The sequence below is a fragment of the Otolemur garnettii genome, unplaced genomic scaffold (assembly GCF_000181295.1).
Source record: "Otolemur garnettii isolate 467f Iridium unplaced genomic scaffold, OtoGar3 scaffold00152, whole genome shotgun sequence".
Lineage (NCBI taxonomy): Eukaryota > Metazoa > Chordata > Mammalia > Primates > Galagidae > Otolemur > Otolemur garnettii.
The window spans coordinates 3,754,576-3,771,394 of NW_003852547.1; the positions used below are offsets into that span (position 1 = coordinate 3,754,576).

General features: G+C 43.2%; 1 protein-coding gene across 1 annotated transcript in view; it reads left to right on the top strand.

Annotated features, from left to right (window-relative positions):
* Positions 1 to 16,819, top strand: part of ARHGAP35 (Rho GTPase activating protein 35) — a 134,086-nt gene that overhangs the window by 72,758 nt on the left and 44,509 nt on the right. The window lies entirely within an intron of this gene.

Consider the following 16,819-nt stretch of genomic DNA (forward strand, 5'->3'; position numbering starts at 1 on the left):
AAAAAAAAAAAAGGTCAGATTTAATAGCCAAATATAGCACTTTAATGTAACCTCCCTGGTAGTTCTTTTCAAGCAAATTTCACATTCCTTCTTTTTTTGGCCAGGGCTGGGTTTGAACCTACCACCTCAGGCATATGGGCTGGCGAACTACTCCTTTGAGCCACAGGCACTGCCCAAATTTCACATTCCTAAAAACAGGATTCTCTGTTCTGCCTGCCTTAGAGCCTCATATACCATATAGTTTGATTATTGAGTGAGTGGTTTTCAATTTGGAATACCTTAATTCCATTGTTTTCATATTCTTTTTTTTTTTAAGGGTCTCACTTTGTTGCCTTTGGTAGAGTGTTGTGGCATCACAGCTCACAGCAACATCCAGTTCTTGGGCTTAGGCAGTTCTTTTGCCTCAGCCTCCCAAGTAACTGGGACTATAGGCACCCACCATAATGCTCGGCTATTTTTTGTTGCAGTTTGACCAGGGCCCAGGTTCAAACCCACCACCCTGGTTATATGGGGCCAGTGCCCTACTCACTGAGCCACAGGTGTGCCCCCCCGCCCCATTTTCTTATTCTTTAAAAAAAAATTAGTCGTGTATTTCCCTTTGATGGCATAGTTTGTGCCTTTTGGAATTTATGGAATTTTAGGGGGAAAAAATAAAGCCTATTATCTATGTTTAGTGTATGTTGGGGGAATATCTTTGTATACTCTTTCTTCCTAAAAGAGCTCCAACCTCCTTTGTAAAATTAAGGCATATTCATTGTAGAAATTTAACAAAAGGCAAAATTTGTAAGAAAGAATTTAAATAGTGATGTCTTTCACTTAGTGAAAAACCACCTTTTTTTTTTTTGAAAGAGTTTCACTTTGTCGCCCTTGATAGAGTTCTATGGCATTAGAACTCACAGCAATCTCAAACTCTTGGGCTCAAGCTATCCTTTTGTCTCAGCCTCCCAAGTACTTGGAACTATTGGCACCCACCACAAAGCTCGGTTACTTTTAGAGATGGAGTCTTGCTCTTGCTCTGGTTGGTCTCAAGCTGTCTTTCCAGAGTGCACCCCGCTTCTCAAACTCCTGGGCTTAAGCAGTCCACCTGCATCATTCTCCTGAGTAGCTAGGACTACAAGTGGGCTTGACTATGCCTAGCTAATTTGTTTTTTTGTAGAGATGGAGTCTAACTATATTGCTCAGGCCATTCTCAAACTCCTAGCTGCAAGCTATCCTCCGGCCAAAGCCTCCCAAAATGCTGGGATTACAAGTGGCCCAGGCTCACCAACATTATTTTATTTTAATTGATAAATAAAAATTATATGTAACCACATGTTGTTTTGAAACAAGGAAAATATGACTGCATTGTGCCGTGCTGTGGATGTATGAACACAGGACTGCTGCCTTCCTCTCTGGATAAGCTGTGTGTGTGAACTGGGCTTTGGGGACTCTGTCAGATTATGGTGAATAATTGAATGAATCATGGGCTGGTGTTTCTCCCAGCTTTGACTGACTTAAGACTAAACTTGTACTTTGCATAGGGAAAATGGATGCTCCCACTTGACCTCTCCTCCCATCTCTCCCTCTGTTGCTTATGGTGGAAATGGCTGTGTAACTGCAGCTTCTACATGTTATTCCAGTTAGGCACTCCTGGCTGATGAGAGACAACATTCCCAATGAAGCTTGTTTGCCAGGCCTAGTCCAAGCAGTCCAGAGTCCAAAGTCTTTGTGTCTATCTTGTACACTTTGAAGCTTGTCCTGTCAAATAAAACATCACATTATCACTTGTGAAGGCAGGGCTCAGAAGTTCACAGTCCTGCAGGTTAGCGTGGGGCAGAGATTCATGCCTCAGGGCCTTTGGTGCTGCCCACCTGCCTCTTAGCACAGGCAGCAAGAGTAGAAAACAAACCTTGCAGTGAAGAGGAGGGTGATATAACCAATTATAAACTGGGACAACTTTAACCATTTTATTGCCTTAAAATTATTGTTTTCTGGGCAGTGCCTGTGGCTCAATAGGTAGGGCACTGGCCCCATATACCACTGGTGACGGGTTCAAACCCCACCCCAGCCAAACTGCAACAAAAAAATAGCCGGGCATTGTGGTGGGCATCTGTAGTCCCAGCCACTCGGGAGGCTGAGGCATGAGAATCGCCTAAGCCCAGGAGTTGGAGATTGCTGTGAGGTGTGTGATGCCATGGCACTCTACCAAGGGTGATAAAGTAAGACTCTGTCTCTACCCAAAAAAAAAAAAAAATTATTTTTTTCTAATTATAAGAGTAACATACTTGCTCACTGTAAACATATTCATCATTGTAAATATGTATGACAGAAAATGAAACTTGGCTCAGTGCCTGTGGCTCAAGTGGCTGAGACACCAGCCACATACACTTGAGCTGGCGGGTTCAAATCCAGCCCGGGCCTGCCAAACAGCAAAAATGGCTGCAACCAAAAAATAGCCGAGTGTTGTGGCGTGCACCTGTAGTCCCAGATACTTGGGAGGCAAAGGCAGGAGACTCGTCTGGGCCTAGGAGTTAGAGGTTGCTGTGAGCTATGATGCTATGGCACTCTACCCAGGGGAATAGCTTGAGGCCCTGTCTCTAGAAACGAAAAGAAAATGAAACTCCTTTATAATCCTAATCTCTGGAAGTCATCCACTTTAATACTTGGATTATGGTCAGGTGAGGTGGTTCACACCTGTAATCCTAGCGTTCTGGGAGGCCAAGGCAGGTGGATTGCCTGAGTTTAGGAGTTCAAGACCACCCTGTCTCTAAAAATAGCCCAGGCATTGTTGCAGGCACCTGAAGTCTCAGTTCCTCAGGAGGCTGAAGCAAGAGAATCACTTCAGCTCAAGAGTTTCAGGTCGCTGAAAGCTATGATGCCACACACTCTACTGAGGGGGACAAAGTGAGACTCTATCTCAAATAAGAAAAAAAAATTTGGATTATGCTTCCTGCTAATACCAAACCCCCCAAATTTTGGAAAGCAGGAAATCATATCTGTACTATTTCACAGCTTGTTGCTTGCATTTTCATTTTTGATATGAGAAGTGAGCAAGAGTTGAAATCAGAGTCGGGTCTCTTGAAGTGTGAGGAGAGAAGCCCTGTTTGCAGAGGTTGCACATGGCAGATTCCTGTCATCGCTGTGCCATCTCCCCATAGTTTGTGAATCAGTTGTCATCTCCCCCTAAACACAGATCACAAGATCAACGATTGTTAGGCCAGGCACAGTGGTTCATGCCTGTAATCCTAGCACTTCAGGAGGCCAAATTGGAAGGCCAAATTGAGTTTATGGGTTCGGCACCAACCTGAGAAGAGCAAGACCCTAAGTCTAGTAAAATCAGAAAAATTAACCAGGCACCTGTAGTCCAGTTACTTGGGAAGCTGAGGCAGGAGAATAGATTGCCTGAGCCCAGGAGTTTGAGGCTGCAGTGAGCTATGATGATGTCACTGCATGCCACTCCAGCCTGGGCAACAGTGTAAGACTGTCTCAAAAGTTTGAAAAACAAATTTTAAAAAAGAATCATTGCTTTCTCACCTCAAAATTTGCCACTCATTTATAGCCAGGGCTCTATGTTGAGACTCCTCCCCCATATTTTCTCTTCTCATGTTGCCTCTTAACCTTGTGGGTGGAGATTGGTCCTGGTTTGCACCTGTCTTTTTTCCAATTCATTTCTGACTAGTTCATTTCTCCTTGTTTCATTGTTGTGAAAATTGGGAGGTGATAAAGAAATGGCCAGTAAATAGAACAGCTTTTAGGCTAACCCAGCCCTTAGACAGCCTCTGTGCTTGCAGTGCTAATAGGATATTAAACATTCACTCTCTAAGCTCCAGTTACATGGAAAGGCTTGAAGAGGACAAGTCACTTCCACCACAGCTGCTCTGGGACCTCCACTGGGAGTCAGACCCTACTTTGTTTGTGGCTCAAATGCTTTTTTTTTTTTTTTTTTAACTTTTCATCTATGTGTAGAGTATGTTGAGGCAGTGGAGTCACTGCTCCCTTGTATAGTAATGTGACTCCTAAGCGACAGAGAACATTGAGCTCTCTGATGCATGGCAGGGAGTAGAAATATTCAATTCAGTTTATCTCACTGGAGTAGAGTTGGGGGCAAGGCGTTACTTTTAGAACCTGCTCACAAACCTCCCAAGAATAATTTCTCTGCGTAGAGTACACTATCTTTACACAGTTCATGGTCACAAGACTAAGGTTTTCAAACCTGGGTCTTAGGACCAAATTTGAGTCCAGGGTTCCTATAGTTTAGGAAATATCCATGTCCTATAAAATAAGAACCTGCTGAGGGAGCTTCTAAGTGTCACTCCTCCCCACGTGGGAAGGCCTCAGCATTCCCCAAGGCAGATATCCAGTCCCCTGATACTGTGGCTCCCCGGCACATGTTCCTAGGCTCCCAACCTCTCCTTAGCCTCACCTGTTAACCCTTCAACTAAAACTAGCATCCTCTGGGCGTCGTTTCTTTGAATAATGTGTAGGACCAAACCTCCTTGCTCCTTCTTTTTGTGATTTTTAACCTTTTTCTTTTGGCAGTGGGAGGGGGCAGGACAACAGTGATGAAAATGATTTCCCATGCAGGTAGTTGTCATCTTAATTGGTTTGCTTCCTGAGAGGTGACCAATGGCAGCACCACTAGCAAGCACTGCAGGGATCTGCAGAGAGGAATTGTGCCCACGGAGAAGCAGTTTCACTGGGGCAGAGGTGCACATTTTATCCTTTGAATTATAATATACTCAGACCATTGAATAGCTGATAATTATTCCACAGTTTGGTTGGTGCATCTTAATTTCAGTTAGTCCCTATGGAATGAAATCCTCCCTGAAGTCATGGAAGCTTGGCAAGTGCTAAAAATAATAATGCCAGAGATGGTTTGCCATTATAGCCATCATATTCATTCACCCCACTGTCCGTTTCTTACTTTTTTTTTTAGAGACAGAGTCTCACTTTGTTGTCCTCAGTAGAGTCCTGTGGCATCACAGCCCAGAGCAACCTCCAGCTCTTGGGCTTTAGGTGATTTTCTTGCCTCAGCCTCCCAAGTAGCTGGGACTACAGGTGCCCGCCACAACGCGCACCTATTTTTTGTTGCAGTTTGGCCGGGGCCAGGTTCAAACCCACCACCCTCAGTATATGGGGTCAGCACTCTACTCACTGAACCACAGGCGCCACCCCAAGGAAAAAGAATCTATTTTTTTTGTTGTTGTTGTTGTTGTTGCAGTTTGGCTGGGGCTGAGTTTAAACCTACCACCCTGGGTATATGGGGCCAGCGCCCTACTCACTGAGTCACAGGTGCCGTCGTTTTTTTTTTTTTTTTTTTTTTTTTTAAAGAGACAGGAGCTTTCTCTTTAGAAAGGCTAGAGTACAATGGTCTGATCATATCTCACTGCAGCCTGGAACTTCTGGGCTCAAGCGGTCCTCCCAACTCAAGCTCCCAAGTAGTGGAGACTATAGGTGTGTGCCACCATGCCCAGCTATGTTCCTTACATGTTTACAGAGGATTGATAGGATCTACATATTGCTTTGGGCAGTTGGCATATCTGAACTTATTTCATAAGAGATTGTTTCATTGCTGTAAGAACCCAGGTGTGATAGGAAGCTGGTCCTTGGGAGGGAGTCAGGGTATGTCTCAGTCTTTTTTCACTGCAGGCAGGAGCTTAGTGTCAGGAAAGTATGGGGTTAGTCTGGCTAGAGCAAAAGTTGTAGCATTTATATTCCTTTCCTCTACCTTCTTGGTAAGAATACTCCACAAAACCTGGTGACAAAACCAAGGCTCTCCCTCTCAGTGTAGCACCTGCCTGGGTACAGTATTGCAGCCAAAGTTCTCCTTTATTTTCAAAGCCCTTTGCTGGAGGTCCTGCACTGTCCTGCCTTGGTGTTTCAGTGTCTGCACTTAACAGGCTGTGTCATACAAGTGGTCCCTTTTTATTTGCCTTTCAAGGGCACTGCCTTGATGGGCAGCGTAATCAGATCAACCTTGACCTTTCATCCCTAGTTGAGTGGGAAAGTCCCAGATACAGGCCATGTGGTTGCAGGAAGACAGACTTCCTGATAACTCCTTAGTTGGTCTAAAAATAATTAGCTAATCATCTTTGTGTAGGAGGGTGATGGTGGCAGATTTTGTTCATTCAACCAATATATATTGAACATTTATATTAATTAAGCACCTGCTACATACTAGCGCTGTGTTGACCTTGGGTTGCCCCCGTAGTGGTGAGGGCAATAGACATAATCACACAAACACATGATGAATCAGGGAAGAAACATTATTGGATTTTAAAATCACTGGAGAATAAAACAACAGACAAGACTAAGTGCTGTTGAGGATATGGAGCAGTAGAACCCTTACTGCTGAGGGGGATGTAAAAGGGTCGAATCACTTTGGATAACTCCTTGGCAGTTTATTAAAGTTAAACACACACTTACCATTCCACTTCTAGGTGTTTGCCCAAGAGTAATGAAAACATGCTCATGCAAAGACTTGTACTCAGATGTTTTTAATACCTTTGTTCATGAGAGCCCAAAAGCAGAAATCACCCAACTGTCCACCAGCAGGTGAAGAAAAACAGTAGAATACTAGTCAGTAATCAAAAAGAATTAAGAAGGGCAGGTGTAGTGTCTCATGCTTATAATCCTAGCACTCTGGTAGGCCGAGGCAGGGGGATTGCTTGAGCTCATGAGTTCAAGACCAGCCTGAGCAAGAGCCAGACCCGGTCTCTACTAAAAATAGAAAAACTGAGGCAAGAAGATCACTTGAGCCTGAGTTGGAGATTACTGTGCACTATGATGATGCTATAGTGACAGCTTGAGACTCTGTCTCGAGAAAAAAAAAAAAAAAAGAGAGAGAGAGAATCAAGGTGGCACGTGCCTGCAGTCCAGCTATTTAGGAGACTGAGGCAGGAAGATCTCTTGAGCCCATGAGTTCAAGGTACAGTGAGCTATAATCAAGTGATCATGCCACTGTACTGCAGCCTAGGTGACAGAGCAAGGCCATGTCTCTTTAAAAAAGCAAGGGAGTTAAGTACTGCTACATCCATATTATAATATAGTTGAATCTCAAAATCATTCTGCTGAGAGTAATAGAAGCCAGACACTGTGCCTGGAGTTTTGGAGAATTAAATCCTGTGTGTAATGTTCTTAGTGTAGTGCTTGGCACATGGTAACCATTCAGTGTTAGCCGTCTTTTCATGGCTTCTGTCACAAACTTCTTGTGGTGTAGAAATCCCAAGAAGACATTTAATTCCCCAAAACAGTAATGGGTGAGATTGAAGAATGTAGGCAGTTTTTTAAAAAAAACTTCTTGTTGAAGTATCCATACATCAAGAAAAATGCACCTGGCTAGGCGAGGTGGCTCATGCCTGAACTTCTAGCACTCTGGGAGGCTGAGGTGGGGTGTATTGCTTGAGCTCAGGAATTCGAGACCAGCCTTGAGCAAGAGTGAGACCCCATCTCTACTAAAAATAGATAGAAAAATCAGCTTGTCATTCTGGCAAGTGCCTGTAGTCCCAGCTACTCAGGAGGCTGAAGCAAGAGGATTGTTTGAGGTTGCTGTGAGCTGTGATATCAGAACACTCTAGTCAAGGACAACAGAGTGAGACTTTGTCTCAAAAGAGAAAGAAAAATGGACCCATCATAAGTACAACTCAGTGAATATTTACAACCAAAGTATACCTGTGCAACTAGTACTTAGATTAAAAAAAAAAAAAGGCGACTGCCTCCCTAACCCCACCTGTAGCAGTGATAAGCAATATTTTGACTTTCAACAGTATAGAATAGTTTTGCCTGCCTTTGTACTTTGAAAACTGAATCATATCAAATGTACATTTTTGTGTCTGACTTCTTTCACTCAACATTATGTTTGTGAGATCCATAATTTCATCCATGATTGTGTGTGATTGTAGAGTGTTCATTCTTGTTGCTGTGTACAATTCCATCATGTGAATATTCCACAATTTATTTCTTCTACTCTTCCTGGACATTTGGGTACTTTCCAGTTTATGGCAGTTATGAATAGTGCTGCTATGAACATTCTTGTGCATGAATTTTGGTATGCATGTGTGTACTTATATTGGTATACACCTAGAAGGGAGGCAGTTTTGATAATTCATTTTAGCATATTGAACACAGTGATTTAAATGATGTCTTAAAGCACAGATGGGTAGTCCCTGAAGGGGTAATACTCTGTGAGGCTGAGAGGTGAAGCTGTAAGGAGAGCTCTGTGCTGTGGGGTGAGGGTGTGGCTATGTGATTTTGTGTCTTTGTGGCTGAAGGAATGATTTTAGCAAGGGTGAGTGTGAGTACACCAAAACCATCTCACACATTCTTGGAGCAGCTATGTCATTCCCATCTCCAAAGTATGTACAGCTGGACCTCCATTGTCTTTCTTTTAGCTTTGGCTCTCTCGGTGGTTGGATGTTGAAACCTGTGGTTAGGTTTGAACCCGCCACCTCCAGCATATGGGGCCGGCCCAGCACTCTTCTTGATAACCCCATGGTTTTTACTTGCCAAGCCATCATAGGGCACTGTATCCTGATTAATTTTTGGCCATTTGGGTATCAGATGTAGATGTTCTTATTGACACCTAGCAGTGAGACACAAGTCTTCACCAAGACTTCCAAGATGAAACATTCAGCCCTTTGGGCATTTTGTAAGGAGAGGAAAGGGAAACAGGGTCAGGAAGCCAGTCTCTTACCCCCAGTGTCTTTTCAGGGTGAACACAGCCCTGTAGCCAGGGTTGAGGGCTGCTGCTGTCCATCGGCTTGTCTGCATTATTTGCAGATCAGAGGTGACCCTCAGCTCCTCATCTGCAAATGAGAGCCCTCCTTACAAATGGCCTTTGGCAGAATACTTAGAGCTGTGACCTTCCTCCTTATTTAACTTATTTGCCTGGATAAATGAGTAGAGTGCTTTCTGTGTGTCAGATTTAAATTTCACCACTAATTGATGGTAGCATCTTTGGGGAAAAACACTTGCCATTAGATCAGAGGCCTTTGGGAGACAACCTCGTAGCAAACACATCTAGGACAGGGGGTGGGGATGGGGGAAAGTACAGAACACAGTAACTCTGGGATATGCCACCGGGAAGTCAAGTAAGGACTTTTGCCACAAGCCCTGTGGATAGTACACAAGTGTATGTATTTATTATATATGTTTTGGTGGCCTTTTCCTTGCTAGTGTGGAGTCTGCACAAGATGAACCTGTGACCAAACTGCCTGAATTCAAATCTCAGCTCTGCTGCTTATGAGCAGATATTTAACTCTCCATACCTTAGATTCTTTGACTGTAAAATGGGAATAATGAGGGTCATTGAGATGATTCAGTATGTTAATGACTTTATCTGGCTGGTTGTAACTAATCACTTAGCTGCTGCTGTTGCTGTTATTATTATTATATAAGATGCACTTTCTACTCTAGCTGTCTCCTGTGCTGGCTGTAGCCTTCATTTGCCAAGTCCCCTTGTACAGAGGCTCCTAGTCTTCAGGGTCCCACACAGGCGTCTTCTCTGGGAGAGTAGCCCATGTGACTCACTTTCCCTTCTGAGTTGCTAAGGCTGGTAGCAGGATGGATCAGTACATGGACTTTGGAATCAGTACGTTTGTTTTTGTTTGTTTGTTTGTTTGTTTTGAGACAAAGCCTCAAGCTATCCCCCTAAGTAGAGTGCTGCGGTATCACAGCTCACAGCAACCTCCAACTCCTGGGCTTAAGCGAGTCTCCTGCCTCAGCTTCCCAAGTAGCTGGGACTACAGGCACCTCCGCCGGTGCCTGGCTATTTTTTTGTTGTTGTAGTTGTCTTGTTTGGCTGGCTCAAGCTGGATTCGAACCTGCCACCTTAGGTGTATGTGGCTGGCACCTTAGCCACTTGAACCACAGGCGTCGAGCCAGTACATTTGGTTTAAAATCCTATCTGGAGGGTGTGTAGATGAAGAAAGGGTTAATGGGTACAAAAATGCAGTTAGAAGGAATAAGCTTTAGTGTTTGATAGCACAGTGGAGTGACAATATTCAGTAATACTTTATTGTTGGCTCGGTGCCTGTGGCTCAAGTGGCTAAGGTGGCAGGTTCGAATCCACCTGGCCCCGCCAGACAACAATGATGGCTGCAACCAAAAAATAGCCAGGCATTGTGGTGGGCGCCTGTGGTCCCAGCTACTTGAGAGACAGAGGCAGGAGACTCACTTGAGCCCAAGAGTTGGAGGTTGCTATAAGCTGTGATGTCTTGAGCTTGAGCTGTGACAGCTTGAGTCTCTGTCTCAAAAAAAAAAAAAAAAAAACTTTATTGTATATTTCAGTATAGCCAGATGATAAGATTTGAAATGTTACCAATGCAAAGAAATGATAAATGTTTGAGATGATGGATATCCTAATTACCCTGATTTGATCATAACATATTGTATGCATGTATCAAAATATCACACATATCCCATAAATATATACAATTATTATTGTAAACTGTAAATAATTTGCAATTATATTGTAAAATAATGTATAAGTTTTGTAGAAAAACATTGATTCTTAGAACCGAATATAATTCAATAAGACTGGATACTCAGGAAGGTTTGAATGAATGTTATTTATTACATTAAATTTATGTTTTAGTCATCCAAATATATTGTCAAAATATCATTTGAAAGGAGATGCCCCTTTAAAAAAGTAAGGTGAGTAGGGTGCTGGCCCCAAGGGTGGTGGGCTCATATCATGCCCCGGCCAAACTGCAACAAAAAATAGCCGGGCGTTGTGGTGGGAGCCTATAGTCCTAGCTACTCGGGAGGCTAAGGCAAGAGAATTGCCTAAGCCCAAGAGCTGGAGGTTGCTGTGAGCTGTGACGCCATGGCACTCTACCGTGGGTGCTTAAGACTCTGTCTCTAAAATAAAAAAAGTAAGCCCCCAAAATAAACCATTCTAGCAAAATGATCTGTAATTCAATTGTTTATATTACATGAATGATTTGCTATTTCTTCAAAATAGCTTGTAAGAAACCAGTAATTCTCAAATGCGCAAAGTATACTCATGTGCTTGTGCTTAACAAGAAAACTATCCAAAACAAAACAAACAGAAACCTCAGTTTTGCCTCTTATCTTGGGAAAACTACTTCATATCCCTGAGCTCTGTTGTCCTCTGCAAAATGCCGCTAATGCCGCCCACCTTACTGAAGACTTCATATCCCTGAGCTCCGTTGTCCTCTGCTAATGCCACTAATGCCGCCCACCTTACTGAAGACTGTGAAAATTCAGAAAGATCAGACATGTAAGATACTCAGCCTGTCCTTTAGGAAGCGCTCAGAACATGAGAGCCATTGTTATGCTGTTGTGAAATTTTTGATTTTACATTCTTATTTGTCTTCTGATTATTTCACAGGTTGGTTTTGAATTCTCATTTAGATGGTCACTCCTACAGTCAGTCATCTTTGTTTCATGTTCTTTTAGATCTTCTCCCTGCTTGCTAAGTCCATGATACAGACCTGGGGATCTTTTTTCCCACAGAACTCTGTTCAATTCTATTTACCTCACTTTTTTTCTTCCCTCACCTTCTCTCTTTTCTTTTTGGAGGCAGGGTCTTGCTCTTTACCCAGAATGGAATACAGTGACATCGTTGTAGCTCACAGCAACCTCAAACTCCTGAATTCAAGGAGTCCTTCTGCCTCGGCCTCCCAATTAGCTGGGACTACAGGCATCCACTACAACACTCAGCTAATTTTTCTATTTTAGTAGAGACAGGTTCTTTTTTGTTTTGTTTTGTAGACAGTCTCACTATGTGGCCCTGGGTAGAGTGCAGTTGCATCACAGCTCACAGCAACCTCCAACTCTTGGGTTTGCGCAATTCTCTTGCCTCAGGCTCCCACAGCTGTGACTACAGGCGCCCACCACAAGGCCTGGCTATTTTTTGGTTGTAGTTGTCATTGTTTTTTGGCAGGCCCAGGCTGGATTGGAACTTGCCAGCTCTGATGTATGTGGCCAGCGCCCTAGCCACCGAGCTGCAAGTACTGAGCCTAGTAGAGGCAGGTTCTTGCTCTTCCTCTTGCTCAGGCTGGTCTCAAACTCCTGAGCTCAAGGGATCTTCCCACCTTGGCCTCCCAGCATACTAAGGTGACAGGCCTTTCTTTTATTTTTTTTAGAGAGCCTCAGGTAGTCTTTAACTCTTGGACTCACCTTTCTAAACTGCTGGGATTGTAGGCATGAGCCACTGTGCCCAGCCTAGCTCACTCTTATAAGTGTAGTCCTTATATGTTTATTTCTCTCCCTGTTTCCAAAGAGCCAGAAGACTGGCATGCCTGGAGCAGAGACTATACCATTCTTTTTTAACTCATTCAACAAGTATTAATACATATTAAGCACCTTATACTATGTGACAAGCACTTGTTTAAGATGCTGGTATGTATGTATGTATAAATGAAAAAATGAACGAGCAAGCTGATGATACATTATTAGACAAGACATAAAAATTCTTGCCCTCAGGCAGCAGACATTACAATCTAGTGGGGGAAACAGACAATAATAAGTAAAATACAGTGATTAGTGCTCAAGAAGAAGAAAATTCCATAGGAAAGTAGGGTATAAAATGTCTGGGTGAGCATTAGCATTTTAAACTTGGGTAATTAGGGGAGGGTGGCTTTTGAGAAGGACCTGAAAGAAATGAGGAAGGGAGCCATGTCATTTTCTTTTCTTTCTTTCTTTTTTTTTTTTCTTTTGAGACAGCCCCAAGCTGTCACCCTGGGTAGAGTGCTGTGGCATCACAGCCCACAGCAACCTCCAATTCCTGGGCTTAGGCGATTCTCTTGCCTCAGCCTCCCAACTAGCTGGGACTACAGGCGCCCACCACAACGCCCGGCTGTTTTTTTTTTGTTGTTGTTGTTACAGTTTGGCCGGGGCCTCGGTATATGGGGCCAGCGCCCTACCCACTGAGCCACAGGCACCGCCCAACCATGTCATTTTCTTAGGAAGACCCTTTCAGACAGAGAGGAGCAACTGCAAAATTCCAGAGGCTGGAACATTTCTGACAAAGAGGCTTTTGCTCTGAGTGAGGTAAGCAGCCATTGAAGGGTTTTGAACCGGAGGGACTGGATTTGGCCTTTGTTTAATAAAATAACTTGGCTCGGCACCTGTGGCTCAAGCGGCTAAGGTGCCAGCCACATACATTTAAGGTGGCGGGTTTGAATCCAGCCCAGGCCGCCAAACAACAATGACAGCTGCAACCAAAAAATAGCCGGGCATTGTGGCAGGCGCCTGTGGTCCCAGCTACTTGGGAGGCGGAAGCAGGAGAATCGCTTGAGCCCAGGAGTTGGAAGTTGCTGTGAGCTGTGATGTCATGGCACTCTACCCAAGGGGACAGCTTGAGGCTCTGTCTCAAAATAAAAAAAAAGAGAAAATAACTCTGACCACTGAATGGACTTGAAGACTTTCCACAAATCTTTCTCCATTCTGTTCTCCTTTCTGTGGGTATACACCCTTTCTTCCATATTACTTACTAGCAGGGGTTCACCCAAACTCTTAGTTCACATGCAAGACAGTAAGCAGGTAGGTCTGTTCCTAGTACTGGCTTGTCTTTCCAACCTCACGACTCCTCATTACTTGTCAGACCATTGTCATGCTGACATATTGTTTCCCCTCCCACCTAACAAACTCCCATTTTCTGTAACCTTTATACTCTAGACTTATCTATATTATAGGACACTTCCCCTTGTGTTAGAGATATTTTTTTACCCCTTTGTCACCCTTTTTTTTTGAGTCAGAGTCTCATGACACCCTCAGTAGGGTGCTATGGCATCACAGCTCACAGCAACTTCAAACTCTTGGGCTTAAGCAGTTCTCTTGCCTCAGCCTCCCAAGTAGCTGGGATTACAGGCACCTGCCACAACACCCAGCTGTTTTCATTGTTGTTTAGCTGGCCTCGGTGGGTTCAAACCTACCAGCCTCCATGTATGTATGTGGCTGGTATCTTAACCACTGTGCTACAGGAGCTGTGAGCCCCTTTGTCACCCCCTTTAAGAAGAGTCATAGAAAGCTTGCTTTCTTTCTCTACAATGTGAAGACACAGTTGGAAGGCAGCCATCTGCAAACCAGGCAAAGGGTCCTAATCAAACAGCAAATAGGCTAGCCCCTTGATTGTAGACTTCCCAGCCTCCAGAACTGTGAGAAAACAGATAACTATTGTTTTTAAACCACCCAGTTTGTGGTATTTTTGTTATGGCACCCTAAGCAGCTAGGACCAATAACAAGGTAACTGATTCAGGTAGCAGAGCACCTGACATCCTTAAAGCAGGGGTTAATCTTTTCTTCATTCATGCATCCCCATGAGACTTGACTCTCCAGAGTCTTCATTCAGGGATCTTTGTGTCCCGCATGACCAGAACAGAGCAATTGGGTCAGTAGGAGTGGGAATTGAGGCAACAGAAAGTCAGAAGGACTGAGATAGGTGGATGAAGACGTGGATGAATAACCACTTGAGAACCCTGGGCTGAAAAGATAAGCTTGCTCTTTTGTGTAGCATCTGGTTCTCAGATGGTTTACTGGTTTGAAATGTAAGATGATTTGGGTATCAGACAATTGAATTCTGTTTCAAACAAAGATGGTGCAAGGCCTTGTGATTTCACCTCAGTTTGCGTTCTTTCTTTCTTGGCTAGAATCCTTTGGCTATTTAAATTTGGAGGCCTCTCAACATTAAACAAAAAAAAAGTCATACAATTTATCTTTTCTCTTAAGTTGCAATTTGGTTGAAACTAGACCTTTCTACTATGTAGTCCAAAACTCCTGATAACTGGAACTACAATTGTTATTTCTGTTTTGTGATCTATTTTTTGTGTTTCAAAAGCCACAACAGAAAACTCTTTCTTCTCTCTTGGTTGTCAGGAACCAGTGTTTAGGTTGTAGCAGTGAGAGGGTTTTCTTTGGTTAAAAACTCAAGTTTTTTTGTCTGTTTTAAAGTAGAGCATCTTGCTCTGTCTGTGTCACCCAGGTTGGAGTGCAGCATCATCGTCATAGTTCACAGCAACCTCAAACTCCTGGGTTCAAGTGATCTTCCTCCTCAGCCTCCTGAGTAGCTAGGACTAAATATGCACGCCACCATGCCTGGCTAATTTTTAAAATTGTTTGTACAGGAAGGGTTGTCTAGAGTGGTTTCAAACTAGGGCCTCAAGCAATCCTCCCACCTCAGCCTTCCCAAGTGCTAGGATTACAGGCATGAGCCACTGTATACAGTCTGTAAAAACCTTGATCTATAATAAGATATTTTGCTTCCTGCTTTCTCTTTGTCGATTTTTGCTTTCTGTGGAGAGCACTAGTCCTCTATTACCCATGAAGGGAGTAAAGGACTCCAGATCTGCTAAATTCAAAATTCTTCTGAGCCTTAGACAGTCTTTTTTCTTTTCTTTTTCTTTCCTGTAGACCAGGAATGTGTTCTTAGTCTTAAACATAGTTTTGGCAGGGTCTGACATAAAAAGGTATGTTGCACATTTGTTATTGTTTTAATATCAGACTAGGTGAGGAAAAATACCTAGCCTGAACTAAAATATAACAATTCTTTATTCTAAGTTGGCCCAGGTCATAATAACTGTTCTAACAACTCCTTGTCATGAAGAGAGGAGTGGGTAGTGAGATAATACAATTAAATGGAGGTACTAATAAGTTAGCCTAGTTTGGAGAACATTAAAATGGGCAGGCATGTATGTGATCAGTTGGCAAGAATTTGATAGTAGCTCTTTTAATAGCAATAATGATGAGGAAAGTTAACATTTAGAGGCATAGTCCTAAACTGTATGACCATTGTTTTATTTCATCCTCCCCAAGGGGAGTAGAAACTTCAGAGGAATTGTCTCTCCCAGACCTTCTACCCCCTGAGCCCCCTCCTGCCCCCAATACAGCCTTTCAGCAGCCTTCTTGACAGCAGTTATGTAAGGCCAACAGTATCTTCCTAATCTGAACATTACTTACTATTTCATATTTCCTGTATTTGTGGAAAGGAAGCTTTATTTTCAGAGTGATCATTAAAGGGAAAGACTTACTCAGCATTTAATAATAAAAGCAGTATTACAATGATTTAAGAAAAAAATATTCTTTTGTATCACTATATTATTGTCATACTTTTCTTCTTGAAAGAGACAAAAAAAAGTTAAAATGGGCTTGGTGCCTGTAGCTCAGCAGCTAGGGCATCAGGCACATACACATGAGCTGGCTGGTTCAAATCCAGAGCCGGCAAACAAAAATGACAACTACAACCGAAAAAATAAACAGTTGGGTGTTGTGGCGAGTGCCTGTAGTCCCAGCTACTTGGGAGGTGGAGGCAAGAGAATCGCTTGAGCCCAAGAGTTTGAGGTTGCTGGGAGCTGTGACGCTATGGCATTCTAAGGAAGGTGACATAGTGAGACTCTTGTCTCAAAAACAAAAAAAAAAAAATAAAGTAAAATGAGCCCTAACACTGCCACTTGAATATAGCCATCATTTAACAAAAGAAGTGCAGGTTGAGCATCCCTAATCCAAAATCTAAAATCCAAGACCCAAGACTTTTTCAGCACCAATACAACACTATAAATGGAAAATTTCACACTTGATCGCATGTTATGGGTTGTAATAAAAAAAACTTAGTCAAAACTTTGCTTCATGCACAAAATTACTAAAAATATGTGAATTTACCTTCAGGCTGTGTGTATGAAATACATACAGGCTCAGTGCCTGTAGTTCAGTGGTTAGGGCACCGGCCACATACACCAAGGCTGGTGAGTTCGAACCTGGCCCCAGGCCTGCTAAACAACAATGAGAACTACGACAAAAAAATAATCCGGCTCGGCGCCTGTGGCTCAAGCGGCTAAGGCACCAGCCACATACACCTAAGGTGGTGGGTTCGAATCCCCAG